The sequence below is a fragment of the Anticarsia gemmatalis genome, chromosome 9 (assembly GCF_050436995.1).
Source record: "Anticarsia gemmatalis isolate Benzon Research Colony breed Stoneville strain chromosome 9, ilAntGemm2 primary, whole genome shotgun sequence".
Classification (NCBI taxonomy): domain Eukaryota; kingdom Metazoa; phylum Arthropoda; class Insecta; order Lepidoptera; family Erebidae; genus Anticarsia; species Anticarsia gemmatalis.
Window position 1 is genome coordinate 414,153 of NC_134753.1, and position 17,393 is coordinate 431,545.

General features: G+C 38.3%; 1 protein-coding gene across 2 annotated transcripts in view; it reads left to right on the plus strand.

Annotated features, from left to right (window-relative positions):
- LOC142975546 (uncharacterized) overlaps positions 1-17,393 on the plus strand; it is a 47,955-nt gene that overhangs the window by 17,630 nt on the left and 12,932 nt on the right. The window contains exon 1 of one of the 2 annotated variants that reach the window (XM_076118467.1): positions 3,735-3,756. The exons of the other annotated variant lie outside the window; for it this stretch is intronic. The gene's annotated coding sequence lies outside the window, so the exon portion shown is untranslated. Of the gene's footprint in view, positions 1-3,734; positions 3,757-17,393 lie in introns of those variants that run through there. 2 annotated transcript variants of the gene reach the window in all.

The window sequence follows — 17,393 nt, forward strand, 5'->3', positions numbered from 1 at the left end:
TACTCATTGCTGGTAACGTTTGATGTGGGTGGAAAATTATTGTCAGTGGTTTATGGTCTGTCACTAGGATAAATTTTCTACCGTAACAATAATAAAAGAACTTCTTCAATCCCCAGTATATGGCAGTAGCTTCTTTGTCAATTTGGCTGTACTTCTTCTCGCTATCCGATAGTGTTCTGGAAGCGAATGCTATCGGTCTTTCTGATCCATCTGGGAGTCTATGTGATAGTACTGCTCCGATTCCCAGTGGAGATGCGTCTGTTGCAAGAACCAAGGGCCTCTTGGGATCAAAATGTATAAGTACTCTTTCGCTTAGAATTTCTTTTTTAATGTGTATAAAGCTCTGTTCGCATTCTGTAGACCATCGAAAACTAGATTCTTTCTTGAGTAAGTTGTTCAGTGGATTCGTGATCGATGATAGGTTGGGTATAAATTTGTTGTAAAAATTTGCCATTCCAAGAAATGTCCTCAATTCTGCGGTGTTGACTGGGCGTTCTGTTTTAATTATTGCGTTAATCTTTTCTCTGTTTTTGTGTAGACCTTCTTTGTCGATAGTGTGTCCCAAATAGTCGATGCTTGTTTTGAAAAAGTGGCACTTATTTTTGTTTACTCGTAGGTTACTTTCTTTTAGTTTGTCTAACACGAGCTTAAGTCTCTGTAGTAATTGTTCTTTGTTGATGCCTTGAATGATGATGTCATCAAAGAAACATTTTACACCTTCGAGATCTTGAAGGAGTTTATCCATAAATTTCTGCCAAAGGCTCGGCGCGACCTTAACGCCGAACATTAGGCGGTTCACCTTAAAAGTGCCTCGATGCGTACTTAGTGTTTGTAGCATTGCGCTTTCTTCATCCATTGTCATGTTGAGATATGCCTGGGTGATGTCGAGTGTACAGAATAGTTTACCTCCGTTCATCTCTGCAAATATATCTTCTATCATAGGTATTGGATATTGTTCATCTTGTATGACTTTATTTAGTGTAACTTTATAATCAGCGCACAATCGGATACTCCCATTCGGTTTGACAACTGGTACCACTGGAGTACCCCAATCAGAGTGGTCGACTTTCGTGATGACACCCTGTTTGCATAGTCGCTCGATCTCTTCATCCACTTTGGTTTTTAAAGCGTACGGTATTCTACGTGGTTTGATAAAAATTGGTCTTGTGTTTTCTTGTAGATTTAGGTGTCCTCTGTAATTGGGTATTTCGCCTAAGTCGGATCGAAATACTGATGTCTTGTAAAGTTCCAAAAGCTGGTCTAATTCTAGATTTTCTGATTGCTGTAAAGTTTTTATATCTGCTAAATTTAGAGTTTCGAGTTCTTTCATCCAACTCCGGCCAAAAACGGGGTCAACGTTGTTGTTGATGAGGTATAATTTACCGTGGAATTCTTTTCCTTGGCATCTGCATTGAACGTATGCAACACCTGCAGGTTCGATTACTTCGCCGGTATATGTTTTGAGTTTTATATTAGTTTTAAAGATTCTTTTGCCGATTTTCAATTTTCTGTAGTCTCGTAATGACATAGAAGTAAGTGTGGCTCCAGTGTCAAATTCCATTTTTATCTTAGCATGTTCAATGTGTACCGTTATCATGTATTTTTCGGATGTTTCACCAGATATAACATTAATATCATTCCATTCATCATCATCGCTTATCGCTGAGTCGTTTAATTGATTTATATCCGGTGTAGTCTTACTGGGCTTCGCATCTGAGCGCCGTTGTAGACACACACTAGCTAAGTGTCCGACCTTCTTGCATTTATAGCATGTTATGTTTATAGCGCTACATTTCTTGGTTTCGTGATTTAAACCACAGCGGAAACATTTCCCTTTTAAATCTCTTGGTGTGATTCCTCTAAAAGGAGATTTTTTTGAATTATTGTAGGAATCAGTGGAAATTTTATTGATATTGTCACTACTTGGTTGTTCATTCGGAAGCATTGATGTATTTTCTGCTTTACTCATTTCAATAGATGTTGCAATCTGTGTCAGGTGTTTAAATGTACATACTGTTCGGTCTTGTAAAATTTTTGTACGTGCGTCGCTATCTTTCAATCCTCTTATGAGTTGAAGAGATAAAAAGCTTTCTGAAATGTTTTTCTGGCAGTGTTGACATTTAAATTCGCAGTTGGTAGTGAGCTTTTTTAAATCTGCGGCGTATTGCGCTACTGTTTCATCCGATTTTTGAGTTCTCGATATAAATTTATGTTGTAGAACCCATTTGCTAGGTTTTGGGTCTAAGTAGTCGTCAAGTGTTTCAGTAATTTCGTTAAATGTCTTATTCAATGGTTCGTCTGGTGCTATTAAATCACATAATTTTTCATGGAGTTCTGGTGATAATGTAGACAGAAGAATATTTGTCTTCATGTGGGGCTCAGTAATTTCATTAAGTCTAAAGTACACTTCCAGACGTTTTTTAAAGTTATTGAACGTTTCTGATTCATGTAAAGGATTAAATTGTATTTTTGGTATAATCTTATGGTATTGGTATATTCTATGTTGGTCTTCCTGTCGCTGACCTTGAATAATGGTTTTTTTTTGTTAAAAGTTTTGATACTAAAATAGTGTGAAGTTCTTCGAATTCGTAGCCGTAATTTTGTTCGTGTAAATACGCTGTTTCATCGTTATCATCTATGGTTTTGTTTTCTATCTTCTCTTGTAACTCTCGCAGTGCTGTTATGGTGTCCTTCAAGGCTGCGGAGCGAGCGGTGATGTCCTCGTCAGACATCGTCGCCCTCTGCTCGATGTAGGTATCGAGTCTGGTGAGCATCCCACGTAGGGTGCTCCGTTTTTTACGTAGCTTTTCCATTTAGGTTCAGTTTTTCCTCGTCGCCAATATTATGTATTAATAAAATACGAGCATTACGTGTTTGATATATTTATTGACAGAGAATGCCAAATCGTTATATGATTAATATATGGCATCTACCATAGAGTAGAAGGAGTTTAGGTGGAGTTTAGGTTCACCACATTAATATTTTCTTTTTTGTCTATTTATGTAGGTATCTATTGTTCTACAGCTCGTCAAGAATCTTGTTATATACCATTCCCTTTGATTTTCTTATCTAATTTTGGTGATATTCTAGCCAGGATATCGCGGCAGCGTTTTTTGGGTCTGCGCCGACTTTGCCGTTTGTCTCCAGATATCCAATTTGTATATTGATAATAATATATATATTTTCATATATAACAGACGTATTGCCTTGAAAACTTGTATTTTATTGGCCACAAGATATTAAAGGCTTTTCCATGCATGTCCCAATATGGTAGCCATGACTCAAGTTGAAATGAATCACGGCTATATTGTCGTAAAATGATAAGTAATTAAACTCAAATCCTGAAACATAAAGAGTAATAAAGATATCGTTTTGGTAGAAGTTTGTACTTAAAATATATTTCGTAAGCTCATATTTATCACCAGTTCTTTGTTATATGAATAAAATGTATTACAGAAAATATGTCTCGATGGGAACTACGCAGCTAGATGGTCAAAAATGTTATATTTAACTTTACTGGCTTTATTAAGACTTAAGCCGTGTATTACGAATATGTCTACAGAAATTTTGTTATTTTGGTATACAAAACGTCCAGTTATTTATAATAAAATAGATTGTTGACCGTGCCTGCTCCTCGCATGGTCAATTATTGTATAAACCACATTGTGATCCATTTGGCAATCAATTGCAATGTCGTGAGTTTCTTGCTAGTTCTTCTCATAAGACTCTACACTTTTCAAGCTAGTGGCCGATTCGGTAAGTTATTACTGTTATAAGTTTCAAAATTTTTACGAATGATTTTAAATTTGACTATTTTTACCTAGTAGTTGGCAACTTTTATCATCAGCCTAGCTTTTCTTCCAACTATATGAGACTCGGCTTCCAGTCTCACTAGATGCAGCTGGATACCAGTATTTTACATGGAGCGACTGCTTATCGAACCTCTAACTCTAACTCTAACCCTTCAGTAAGACTGGTTGTCAGACTTTAAGCTCTCTTACCACTGTTAAAGGTCTTTGGAAATGACAGCCGGGACCTACAGTTAAACGTGTTTTTGATAACACGGAGTAGTCGGCAACCCTATCGAGTCGGTATGTGATCAAGCTGTGCGCGCGCCTAATCACGATCTATTGCCGCAACCAATCGGGACTTTTCGGCTCGCTTCGGCTCTCTTCGGCAACATAAATCACGTATACGCGAATGTAATGATCGGCTTAAAAATAATGGTAACGCTTTATTTATGAACTTGCACCAAATTAGGGACACTATTATCATTTATATTCACTGACATGTTTATGTTATTTTGAGGTGATTGCTCGGAAACTTTATTTTAATTTGTTTATTTGGAGTTTTCTTGTGGGTTTATCCAAAAATGTTGTCTAGAATTTAGTAGAAATCAGCATTTGTTTTTGTTTGTTACGTATTATTATAATAAGGTTACTAGGTTTTATTATAAAAAATAGCAATGCAAATCATAACTTCATATGAAATCAATATCTTTTCAAGTTCTAAGTTGCCTAAACTTTAGAAAAATAGTAGTTTAGAGTATAATAATTTCGCGTATGAATGGTTGAAGAGACAGCCGCATCACCAACTAACACAATCACTGCAGTGTATCAGAAAACAACATTAAATTTTAAATTCACTTGCATCACAACAGAAACAAAACTATATTTATTTTTAACCCTCAAATGTTCACTGCACATAGCCCGGGGACCCGCTACTGTGAATATTTTCGTAAATTAAGTTACCTTCGTCTCACGGCACCTGTTGACGTATCCTACGGCGAGTGAGGGCCTCTCGCGATAATTGATGAGCGCGGTCTCTCGGACCCCCGCCGGCAAGGAAGGGTCACGGTGGATTGTGGACCAAGTTGCAAAGAGTAAGCGGTTTCATGTTGATAGAGTCATAAGGTCGAAGGAGCGATTACACTACATCTTATGACCAAACAACTAGTTCTACCATTCAGTAGATATCGAGGTATTATATGAAAAACTGTTTAGTGTCTCTAGTGTATTCCGTAGAAACTATATTTTTCATGAAAGAGTATAATAGTACGCTACAGTTACAATATGATAATTTAAAATGTATTGATTATAGAAACAATTGTATGTTTTTAAGCATATTTCTAGTATTTCTACCTCAAGAACTTAAGTTATTAGAAACCAGAAGATAATCTCAAAGATTAATTATTATTAGTTCTAGCTCATTATTATAACGACTTCCTCTAGGTCATGTACCTTGTATCGCTAAAGTATGTACCTTGGACCTCACGATTAGACTCACATACCGCGGGGCGCGTCTTCGCTTGCCAAAATAAAACATTAATATTACAACACCTGCCCTTTAAACAAAAAACATTTATAATTAAAATAATAATAAAAAACTTGGACGTGTGTATGTTTGTGCGGCTCCTTAGACAGTTATGATTGCCATGTCTAATGTTTTACAACTTTATATGATATTACACCTGGTATTTGAAGAAAAATTTACGATCCACTTCGCTAGAGAAAGGTTAGGCTGGTAATAGATAATTTTTAAAACAATAAATACATGGTCTAATATCCATACTAATTTATTCAATGCCAAAGCGTGTCTGCTCTACAATTAGTAAGATAGGTAGTATTTTTATAATCCATGTCGCAGTGGTTTAGATCACCACTTCGCTCTCATTGCGTCGGTCGAAGGTTCGATTCTCGCACAGAACAGTTATTTGTGCGCTCCACAAATAATTGTTTCGGGTCTGGTTGTAGGTACTTTGTGTCCGCTGTTTGTACTACCGAACACACACTCCTTATATCATCAAAGATTTATGCCATCAAAAACATTCTATAAAAACCTCAAGTCTCGCCGTAAAAAGTTGTGAGATCTATATAATACCAAGTCGATTAATCTATTTAGTCTCTACTTAAAGGACCTTCTGTCTTAAGTTATTACGTATGTTATTATCATGCCAATTTAAAAAAAATACCTCTAAACAAATAGACCGACCTGGCCATCGCATGATTTGATTATTAGTATGTATCACACTACACAGCACGACGAGAATTAAGTTAATGCTCCTGAAATGTTAATGGCGAATTTGTGTTTTCTTGCGATGACCAAGTCGATCTATTTGTTTTAAAGGTATTTTTTTTTTAATTGGCATGATAATAACATACGTAATAACTTAAGACAGAAGGTCCTTTAAGTAGAGACTAAATAGATTAATCGACTTGGTATTATATAGATCTCACAACTTTTTACGGCGAGACTTGAGGTTTTTATAGAATGTTTTTGATGGCATCTCACTTCTTTTTGTAGAGCCAATAGAGCAAACATAAGTCCAATTTGTATGGAAAGCCGTATTTTTTTCATAATTCAACATATTTTCCTATGGGAATGTTGTTCAGTTTCATGGGCTAAACACCCTTACCCACCCTATACCCCCTCCCGTTATGTCTCATATAGTAGATACATATTTACACCTATTTATTTTATTTTCTACAGAAATAATAATTTAATTCATTAACTGCAAATGTAACCTTGTAATCTTATACATTTATATGGGATTACAAAGTTATTGTTGCAGTTAGTGTATTTATAAAACTTGACCGAAATTAGAAAATATTAAATTTTTCCCATGATTAAGACACTAAACCCTATTTGCATTCTAAATTTTAAGCTTCTCAGTCTGCTAGAAGTACCTTAGACTTTTGATGATCGGTGAGTCAGTGAGTCAGTGAATCAGTGAGTGACAAAATTCAAAATTTTAACAAGTTGTCATTCTTAAACTACTGGTTCAAATTGACTGAAATTTTAAATATACCGTGTTTATACAATGACTGATTAGTTGCTGAAAATCCAGGCTTCTTGTTTTATCCACTACGAAATTATAGGGGTGTCAAAATAGCCCGAATTGCTTCGAGAAAAGGATGTTACGGCCGTGCCGCTTTTTTTTTGCTCGACTTGCGGGGGCACTTCCGTGCCCCCAGATACCTTTCTGTTAGGTATAAATCTTTGTTATTGTTAAAACCATTTGACGATTAAAAAGAGTGGCCAGGAGTTTCTTGCTAGCTCTTCTCATTAGCCCTACTTTCCGAACTGGTGGTAAATTCACTCTCTGTATCAATGACTATCATGAGTGTCAGCACTTGACCTAAATTAATAAATGTTTTTTGATTTACATAGCAGGCACCTTGGACAAACGGGGAAAAGACATTGTCCGATTACGTCACGTGCCCTGTCTTTTAAAAGTCTATTTTATTGTTATTGACTCAAACAACTCATTGTTACAACCCCTACGCCATCACTTTACGATTATTGCTCAATCAACCCGCTTGCCAATATTCTATGAAAAATATTAACGATCAAACGGTCTTTTAGAACCGACGCTGCGTTACAGGGTTAAATGTTCTTGTTAATTTATTGGTTCGCATTTGAAGTTTGTTATTAATATTTATTGTATATTAGTTGATAATAGGCGTGGTTTATTAACATTTTGGTTAATATTGGAAATATAGAGACTAAAATTTGATTTCTGTTTATTTACTTAATTTGTTTTGAGGACTCAACGTGAGTGAAAACTTATGTTTTCATGGAGTTTAATTAATTAAGAATAATACTTGGCCAGCGTGATTGACGCTAGTCCTAATCCCTCCTCCGTTTGAGAGGAGAACCTTGCCCAGCAGTGGAAACTTAACAAGTTTTCATAGAATTTTATTGAAGTCAGTTCCAAAGTCAATAATTTCCTGTTCTATTCTTTCCAAACTTTATCTATATCCTGAAAAACTTAACTTTTTAACGTCGAAACGAATCTCAACGCAAAACATTTCCTACACAAACGATTGAACAACACACACACAAAAAAACAAACCAATTATCGTCATACGAACTAACGAGTACAATGTCTAATGACTTACGAAGCGGAGGGGTCGGAAATTACCGGGACAAAAGACTCGCGGCCCGCACTACGGGGCGCCTGTTACCCTAACCACTATGAAAAACCACAAAATCACGCAATTTACAACCTTATTACCTTATAATTAAAGGTGAACATGTCCGTGGAATATAACCCTGTATTTTTCATGAAGTCTTTATTACAAAAATATACATTCGTTAACAAATGTAACGCGTTTGCTCGCGCACTGAATGGTGGAGATATTATCGCACTGCTAGACCCCTGTTTCCTATCAACTGCTTGTTTTCGTACGTGAATTTGTCACGGGAAATTATGATGAATGTTTATGACCTTATTTCTGTTATGACCTTTTACAGTAACATGTCTATGAGTAGTTTGAACTTACGTTTGGTCATCTGGTTCCAAAATAAGCAGAACTTGTACTATGGTAACTAGATAACTGATAAATACTGCAAGTAAGATTAATTTACTTCGTCCGCGTGGTTTGTGATTAGGACAAAATTTCCATACAAACTTTCATCCCCTATTTTATCTCCTTCTTTCGGGGTAGAATTGATCAAAATCCATTCTTAGCGGGCGTTTACGTCATAATATCTACCTGCATGACAAATTTCAGCCCGATTCATTTAGTGGTTTGGGCTGTGCGTTGATAGATCACTTTGTCAGTCAGCCACACAATTATAGATATTTAGATTATCGTCTCGTAGAAAGGCTAGTTGTGCATTGCCTTATAGCAATCATAGCCATTTGCGCTCACCGGTAAAGCAACCCTTGATGCGATCTTTCCATAGATGAGTGACCGCATAGTGGTATTTGAACTGAGCGTACCCCTGCTATGTAGAGCATGTTCAAAGCTCAACATTTTAGTATGGGTAGTAGAACAATACGATAAAATAAAAATTAAAAATATCTGAAAAGAAGTTTGCTGAGCAATGGGTAATGCGAAAAATGTATTACTCATTAATTAATATGGTTTAAAAGTATCTCTCAGAACTGCCTTAAAATAAATATAAGTACTAGTAATGATAGTGTTTTAATGATCGATATATCAAGAGGTATATTTAAGTGGTGAGTTATCGCGCTTGATGCGTTTTACGCGTATTATAGTAGTGTTCACCGGACGTGTGGAGGCAGGGACCGTGCTGGACTTTTACTGACCAATGATGTACGATATTATGTAGTGTTACCCTTCATGGGTTTTATATATATCTAGTGGCCTGCCGTGGCTTCGCCAGGCTACACATACATCTTTCTCTCGAATCACCCTATATATTAAAAATACCGCATCAAAATCCGTTGCGAGTTTTAAAGACCTAAGAAGAAGTTACATACAGACATAGGGACAGATGTGGGAAGCGATATTGCTTTATACACGAAACAATGCACACAAGTCTTCGATACCCAACGATTATGCCCAGTTTCTGAAGGACATTTAGATCGTAGAGTTTAGGAAATTTGCATTGCATTTTTTTTTGTTTTCATTTTTGTAAAACCCTTACCAATGCAATATTTAAGTTTGCGTATATAGCTTGTAGATAAAAGATCCTGTATGATAACATGTAAACATATATGTGGATATTGCAATAGAAGTTTGAAAAGATCGTACCAAGTCGAATTTTCTCTACGTCCTTGGAAAAAGTAACTCTATGGAAAAAGGCGTGATTTTATGTATAGCAGATGAATTTGCCTCGTTGAACACACCAATGAATTTTCGAAGTTATACTGTGTATAAAAAATAATGATCACTTGTTCCAACGGTGAAGGAAAACATCGTGATGCAACCTTGTATGCCTGCCTTTACACACAGTTCTTGAAGGTAAGCTAAGTCCCCAACCCGCGCTTGGCCGGCGTGGTGGACTCAAGGCCTAATCCCACCCTTGTTACTTGAAGTGACCCTTGCCCAGCAGTGGGATATTAATGGGTTACATTTATTGAAATAATTTAAAATTTAATTATTAGCTTTCTGATGTGATACCAGTTAGAATGACTTACAGGAAATTGGTTATTATCCGGTGCAAAGCATTGCAGTAGTGATTCATACTATTTCATACACTCGTAGACAATCACTGGCTATCGCGTGATTCGTGAATCATGTGGTGTATAACTATCATCTTACATCGGAACTAGTTCATTAACAAACATGACATTTTAGATGATAAATTATAATTTAATTTTGTTTCTTTTGTAGTACCCAGTTGCACTCACCGGTCGGTAAACGATCTGTGGGTTAAGCAAACCGTGGCGCGGTCATTCCATAGATGGATGACCGCATAGTGGTATTTGAACTGGGCGTCTCCGTGCTTCGGAGGGCACGTAAAAAGTCGGTCCCGGTTGTTGTCAATTAAGATAACAGTCGTTAAGCCACGTCAAAGGCCTTTCGGGCGGCTTGAACAACTTTGACACTAGGTTGACCACTAACCATACGATTAGTAGTAGTAGTGGTAATAGAGTGCTGAGTAAAATATTGGTTTCTTATATCTATGTGTTTATGCTATAAAACAATGTTTTTGGCATGTGTTTATACATTAAAATGTTGTATAACATGGTATTCTAAGGGTGTACGCACCATAAGATTCTTACTTTGCCCCGTAACGTTCATAGTGAAAAACTGTAATATTTTTATTAATAATTTATAATGAATATTGTCTGAATACTATCGACTGATAATAAAACAATTAGTTCTAACATTAGTTGCTATTGTATACAAATTTTAAAACAAATAAATAATTTGAATTTGAATTCTTTTAAGTAAGGGAAATATCCATACCATAAAATAAGGGAGTACAAAATCATGTTTTACTTTAAAATATGCATCTAAGCGTACACTCCTCATAAATGCATCCTACATCATTGTCAAAAACAATCAAATTCGTTAGTAGACATTCATAATGAACATAGTCCGTAGCCCGCGGACACAGGGACTACTCCACAGTCCACAGTCCACACTACACCACTTAGAATCTCAAGTAATAAATGTCAAAAATTAAAACCTTGCACTAAAACCACGGTGACAGTTTACAATTGATGGCCGCCATAACGTTTTTAATGGCAATACACCAGTTTGAAAACCATTTCGTTCCCACTGTTTTCAAAAAGTTTATTTACATTAGAAATCTTTGTTTAGTCAATGTTTTTATTGTGTTTTTTGAAAGTAATAAAAGTGTTTTTATTATGCCTTATCGGGTGAATGTCGTCATATAAATTTATTTCGCAATTTTGTGTCCGTTTCAGATGCCAATGTTGTAGTCGTAAATCAGGAGTGCGTTTATTAATTTATTATAGTTTTATATCTTGTTGAATTTCTTTAGGAAATGTGTACTGTGGCTAACGGAATTCCTGATTTGATAAGAATTCATGGGTTTTATATATATCCAGTGGCAAGCCCCGGCTTCACCTTATCTATTAAAAATACCGCATCAAAATCCAAAAGCAGTAGTAGTTACATACAGATATAGGAACTGTAGAGCAACAAAGCTTTTGAAAGCACGTGAAGTTCTGAGGAGGACGTTGAGAGAGTGATAATAATATGATCTGTGTACCTATGTCTTTTAAGGGCGTCCCCTGGCTTTCTTAAGTTCTCTGGTCTCGGCCTACTCACATGAAGAAAATTCTTGGTTTTATCTATATTAAAATTATAAACTAGTAGAGAATATTTGTTTGATTGAACGCGCTAATCTCACGAACTTTTGTGCGAATTGAAAAAAAAAGTGTTCGATAGCCCATTTATTGAGAAAGGCTATAGGCTATATAACAATACGCTACGACCTTTAGGAGCAGAGTAGCAGTAAAAATGTTACTACATAAGCGGGGAAAATTATGACCCATCCTCTTTTATGGAAATTGCGCGGGTCAACTAGTGATTGTATATAGCAAAGAAAGACTAAAGTGCCTACTCCCTCAAGACACTTCAGAAGGCTTATCACTTATCAGTAATAGTAGATCTCAGTCTGAAGTTGCCCAACCCTGACATAAAGTGCATAACATAAACCTAATTGTTTTAGAAGCTGTTTAACTATCTGGAATGGAAACGTAATATTATTTTATGGTCAGTAAAACCATTTATATAGTCTATATGTTTATCGCGAGGTAATTTTAATTGCAGCCCACCGTGTGCTTTATTACGATTTTATTACTTTCTCTTTATTTTTTGTCACTGTTTATTTGTTTTATTCGTTTCGTGTCGATGTATGGGTGTAAGGGCTGAGAGAATGTCTGTTTTATAGACAACGTTACCAAATGGAAGAAGGTATGGATTAAAGTGGAGGAATGGAGTCTTAATGAGGAGAGGTGTAGTTGGAATGCACTGGAGAGCTTTTCAGGTCCCAGAGCCTTTCCGTTCTCGCAACAAATGGTAAGCTGCCGGGGTGGTCGTTTAGTAGAAATACAACACATACCCCGATATTTCTCCCCTAAGAAAGTTGGGCATACGAAGGGATTTCTCCCCCCGACAAAAAAAATGGTATGGATTACATATGTAGCGTATCTAAAGGTAAATATTTTTAGTTTGGGTATTAATTCAAGATTGGCTTATCATATTCACGATTACAGTTAATAGGTTACAATAGTTCCAAAATTAATGTAAAAAAGTTTTCCTGTACATACAGAAAACATAATTTGTATTCGTAAACTGGCTATTTCATTCTATTTACTTCAATGATATCCTGCTGGCTCGCCGCTCGGATTTTAATTCTTCCAATTATCATGATCTCATCTGTCATCTGATCATCTCAACAACGTGACAAATACCTAATAATTGAGCGAGCGCTCACGCGACTCCGCAGCTGTAGGCCTGGCCAGCGTACACTGTGCGGTACAGTGCGCGGCGCAGCGGCGCGTGCGCACCCGCCACTTCCTCTGATCTTTGACTCGGACAATTGCACACATCTGCCTCCTTAACTCACAGCTCCCTCTATGATATAAGATCTTTAAATTGGACCGATATCTCCCCTCTGCGACCGGCCACAACACCGACGGCCAGATCTACATATACTGGTCGCGGTTCTTCATCTAATACAACGATATCTTTGCGAGCGCATGACACGTCTTCGTTTTTATTATCTTAACACTAAGGTCTAAACTTGAATGCCCGAAACGCAGGAATAGCGTTGTAAGGAAATATGTTACTCAATCCTTTATTGTCACAAGGATATGAATTGAAGTGGTTCGCGATCAACTAGGTGCTTCCGCCTCAGCTGTCCGTAAAGTGTTTCAAGACAACATTCTGTTTGGACACCTACTTGAACGACTCAAGTGAGCAAACTTTTTGTTACATAAACTCTTTTGAAATCTGTCACGTCTGTCATCAATATGAGGGTTACATAAAAATTTGAAAAGTCAAAACAAATTATTCAATATGAAGCGCACGCAAGTAAAGTTCGGCAGAGGCAAAATGTCCGCGAGAGACATACTCGCCGATAGCAACGATAAAGTATGTGACATTAGACGCACCACGGTACCGAGTTCTAACAATGTTAGTAAAATGGCCACAGAGATGGATAGAGCGAGGTTGATCAGACACTTGGTGACTACTCCCGACTGTCCAGCGAGAGAGTTCAGCTCCAACTACCGCGTGACCTCCGGGTACGTCGACCCTCGCGTATCCATCACATCGCACACGGCAAGAGAAAGAAACCCTGTTAAAGTTCCAGTGCTTTCTACGTATCAGCTGGTGGTCGACGACGCACCTCACCCCACGCAAGCGGATAACGCTGCATCGAATTCTCCCGAAGACTCCCAGACAGATCACATGAATGAGCGTATATTCAGATGCAAGTGTGCCAACTGCGCCATGGAGCAATGTCCAGGTAAAGCATCCAGACGAAAACTTGCCTTCAAGGACAATATAATGACGTTTTCGGATCGTTGCACGATGACGCCGAAGCTGACCAATGCAAACTGCGGCTGTACTCCCAGCTCTTCGACGATTGAGTGCTGCATCGAGGCTGACGCTGGAATGGCGCCGGTGAGAGACACAGACATGCCACAAATACCAGACAGGTGCTTGCCTCCACCACCTATATTAAAAAACTGCGGTGCGCCAACATATTGCTACAACAAAGAAACGTTTTGCAACGGTTACGAGGACCATACGGTTTGTGACGCTGACACGGACACTCTGTGCCCAGAATCAAAGCCTGGGAGATGCTTTTTCAAATTGGAAAAACGTTTATCCAGGGATATTATGTATAAGATGTCAAATCCGAAGGTAACTAATATTTATAATGAAGGGATCAGTGATGATATAGTGAGTCAGCTGCCCGTGTGTCCACACAACATCGTGAGGGTCCCTGTGTGCCCTCAAGGAATGCCCATGTGTCCTCAAGGCATGTCTGGATGCCCCCAAGGAGTGACCATGTGTCCTCAAGGCATGTCTGGATGCCCCCAAGGAGTGTCCATGTGTCCTCAAGGCATGTCTGGATGCCCCCAAGGAGTGACCATGTGTCCTCAAGGCGTGTCAGTATGCCCTCAAGGCATGCCTATGTGTCCTCAAGAAATACCCATGTGCCATCGAGACATGGCAACGTGTCCTCGAGACATTCCAGTGTGTCCTCAAGCAAGAGCTACGCGTCCGCGCGGCATCCAGGTCTCTGTGCCGATACCTGACTGCAGCGGACTCAACATCAGGAATAAATTCCACGACTCGTACTCTCACATCCCCCACGCTCACAGATCGGATTCTAAGTATCACGCTCATTGTAAAAAAAATAACGACAGGGAGTATTTCTTGGAGAAGCACCACTGTGCGCCTGTAAGACGTATCATGGGTCCATCCAGAATTATTAGGAAACCTTTCATCAGAGAGAGCATCCCGGTTGAGAGGCTGCCTTGTATTCGTCTTCCTAGGAAAGTGCTCACTTCGGACGGGGATATAGAATCGTTTGTTGATAAAAATTACTGTCAAATGAGATGCAGAAAAAGGTAGATATTTCCAATCCAAATAGGTCTGTTTATGTAATTTTAATGGTATTAAATCGTTGGAAATAAGCTTTACGTAAATGGGTAATAAACATTGTATACAATTACAATCATTCTATACAAGTATTGTGGTTTTATTTGCCAGTCGCTTTCATAAAAGTGAAATAGTCCTGTCCTATGAGTAAGTTGGTAAATACTATCTAGAGTTTCTATTAGCTATGATCCTACTATCGGCTATCGGGCAATGGATGTGCAGTTAAATTTCGACCTAAACGTTTGTAAATGAGTTTTTTGGATGTAAAGGGACTTCCATAACTGTTGATATGAGTACAAACAAGTGTATGTGTTCAGCTGTTTGATGAAACGGGCGAGGGCGTGAGGTCACCAGCTGGAGAAAGCGCTTGATTGAATAATCTGGTGCAATTGGAGCGCGGACGCCGATACCAAAGGCGTGGTGCTCAACATTTTTGAAAAATTTTATGTTTTTATGCAGTACTACTTGGTTATTAGAGTAGGTTCGCGTAGTCACGCGACTTCGTCTGCGTGGACTTGAGTTTCCGTTTTAAAAATTTTTAAATACTGATCTTTCGTTGATAAGTTTTTCACCTCACGCCAAATATCACTCGTAGCGGAAGAGTTTTATGTATCGCCTATAATAATATATAAACATTTTTTTACTGTCCCACTGCTGTGTCTGGCTTTCCTCTCGTACGAGGGAGCGGTTAGGCCTTGAGCCCACTACACTGTGAGCGGCTTGGGGCCTTTGTATGCCTTCAAGAAATGTAATAATATATCATAGGCTTTAATTTTCAATCGCGATAATAGCCCCCTTTAACACACTCTGTAACGCATGACGCATGAAACAACAATAACACGTGAAAGAGCGCGTGTGTAATGAGAAAGGAAAGACCACGCGCCGCGCTCATCTGTCCGCGCCCGCGAAGAAAATCGCGAGCGAAGACCGCGCTGCTCTCCCGCGCGTAATCCTGTACGCTCCTTCGAACGTGCGATAGAGTGTGTGAGTAAAGGCGGCTAAAGTTAATAATATAATAAAGCAGATGTTTTCAAAAGCTAGTTGTGGACCCCTGAGAGGCGGGGGTCGGCACGCGTCGCCTGCGCATCGCAATCTGCAGACGGTACTTTGTTTATTGAGATTATTTAGAGCGGCTCCCTCGTACCCCGCTCTTTACTTGGTTTTATTTTCACATTGATATAACGACAATTGAGGAGCTCGTGGCTAAGGAACAACAGCCGCACAGATCGATCTCTGAGGTTAAGCCACGCTTGCCGATGTTGTTCTGTAGATGGGTGGCTAAGTAATGCATAACGAGTTCCTCCATATTTTCGAAGGCACATTGAATTGTGGGTCCCGCGGCTGTCAATTTCGAAGATCTTGGACAGTCTTTACTAGCAGTCAGAAGCTTGAAAGTCTGACAACCAGTCTTACCGAGAAGTGTAGTATGAAAACACTTAAAACCTAGAGTAGCCCGGAGTTTGGTAATGTGCTCGGTAAATGACAATAAGTTCGCCCCCAATTACATGGGATTAAAATTGTTAATAACGAAATGTGGGTATTTTATTCACCGTATTATTATTTTATTTTATTTTGTATGTATGCTTAATTCCTTTCTTTAATCAGAATTTTAAGTTATTCCTACACACGCGAGCGAAGCGCGGGTCATCCAATAGTCTAACAAATTCCCAAACGCAAAAAGGAAACCATCGTACACCCGAGATACTTTTTAAGTTATCAACAAATTTATTTTTACGAGCACGATATTTAGTTCCGACTATTTTAATGGGCAATAAAACGCATTGTTAATAAAAGGAGACATATTAACATAACGTACTTAGGTATTGAGGATTTGACATTCAAAATGTACTTAAAAATTCCTCCCGCGCTAAGAATTACTCTTGTGTCGCGGGGACTTTTATAAACATACAAACAACGGACACAAAGTACAACCAGACCCGAAACATATATTTGTGGATCGCATAATTGTCCCATGTGGGAATCGAACCTCCTGATGCTATGGTAGTGGAGTAACGACCCACTTAACTACTGCGCCACGAAGGCTCTAGCATTAGCGCTTAGCCAGACCGGGGACTCGAACTGGAAGTCGTTATACGCTACCGACTGCGCCCATAAGGTTAGTAGGACGATAGTCTTACTTTATTTATCAGTGCACCCCATCGTGGTCATTATATGGGGTGTTGTAACTTTATTATATTATCATATTTTTATTATAGGGGTGACGTTATATCGAGGACTTTGAGGATATTTCTTGCTTATAATTATTTCATATTATTATTTAGCCATTGTAGTGGAAACAAGGCTTAACTTTTTCTTTCCGAGGGTAGAACTTGGTCAACAGTGGGACAGTAACGGGTTAAATGTATTTAATAATAATATTGTGATATATGTATGTATCTCTTCGATACTGAGTGACTGACTGACAGACAGCGCATAGCCGAAACTACTGAACGCTGAAAGCTGAAATTTGGTATTTATTCATAACTTTTAAACTCTCGCGTTGCATGTTTAATGTATAATAGAATACGGGAATTAACGCGAACA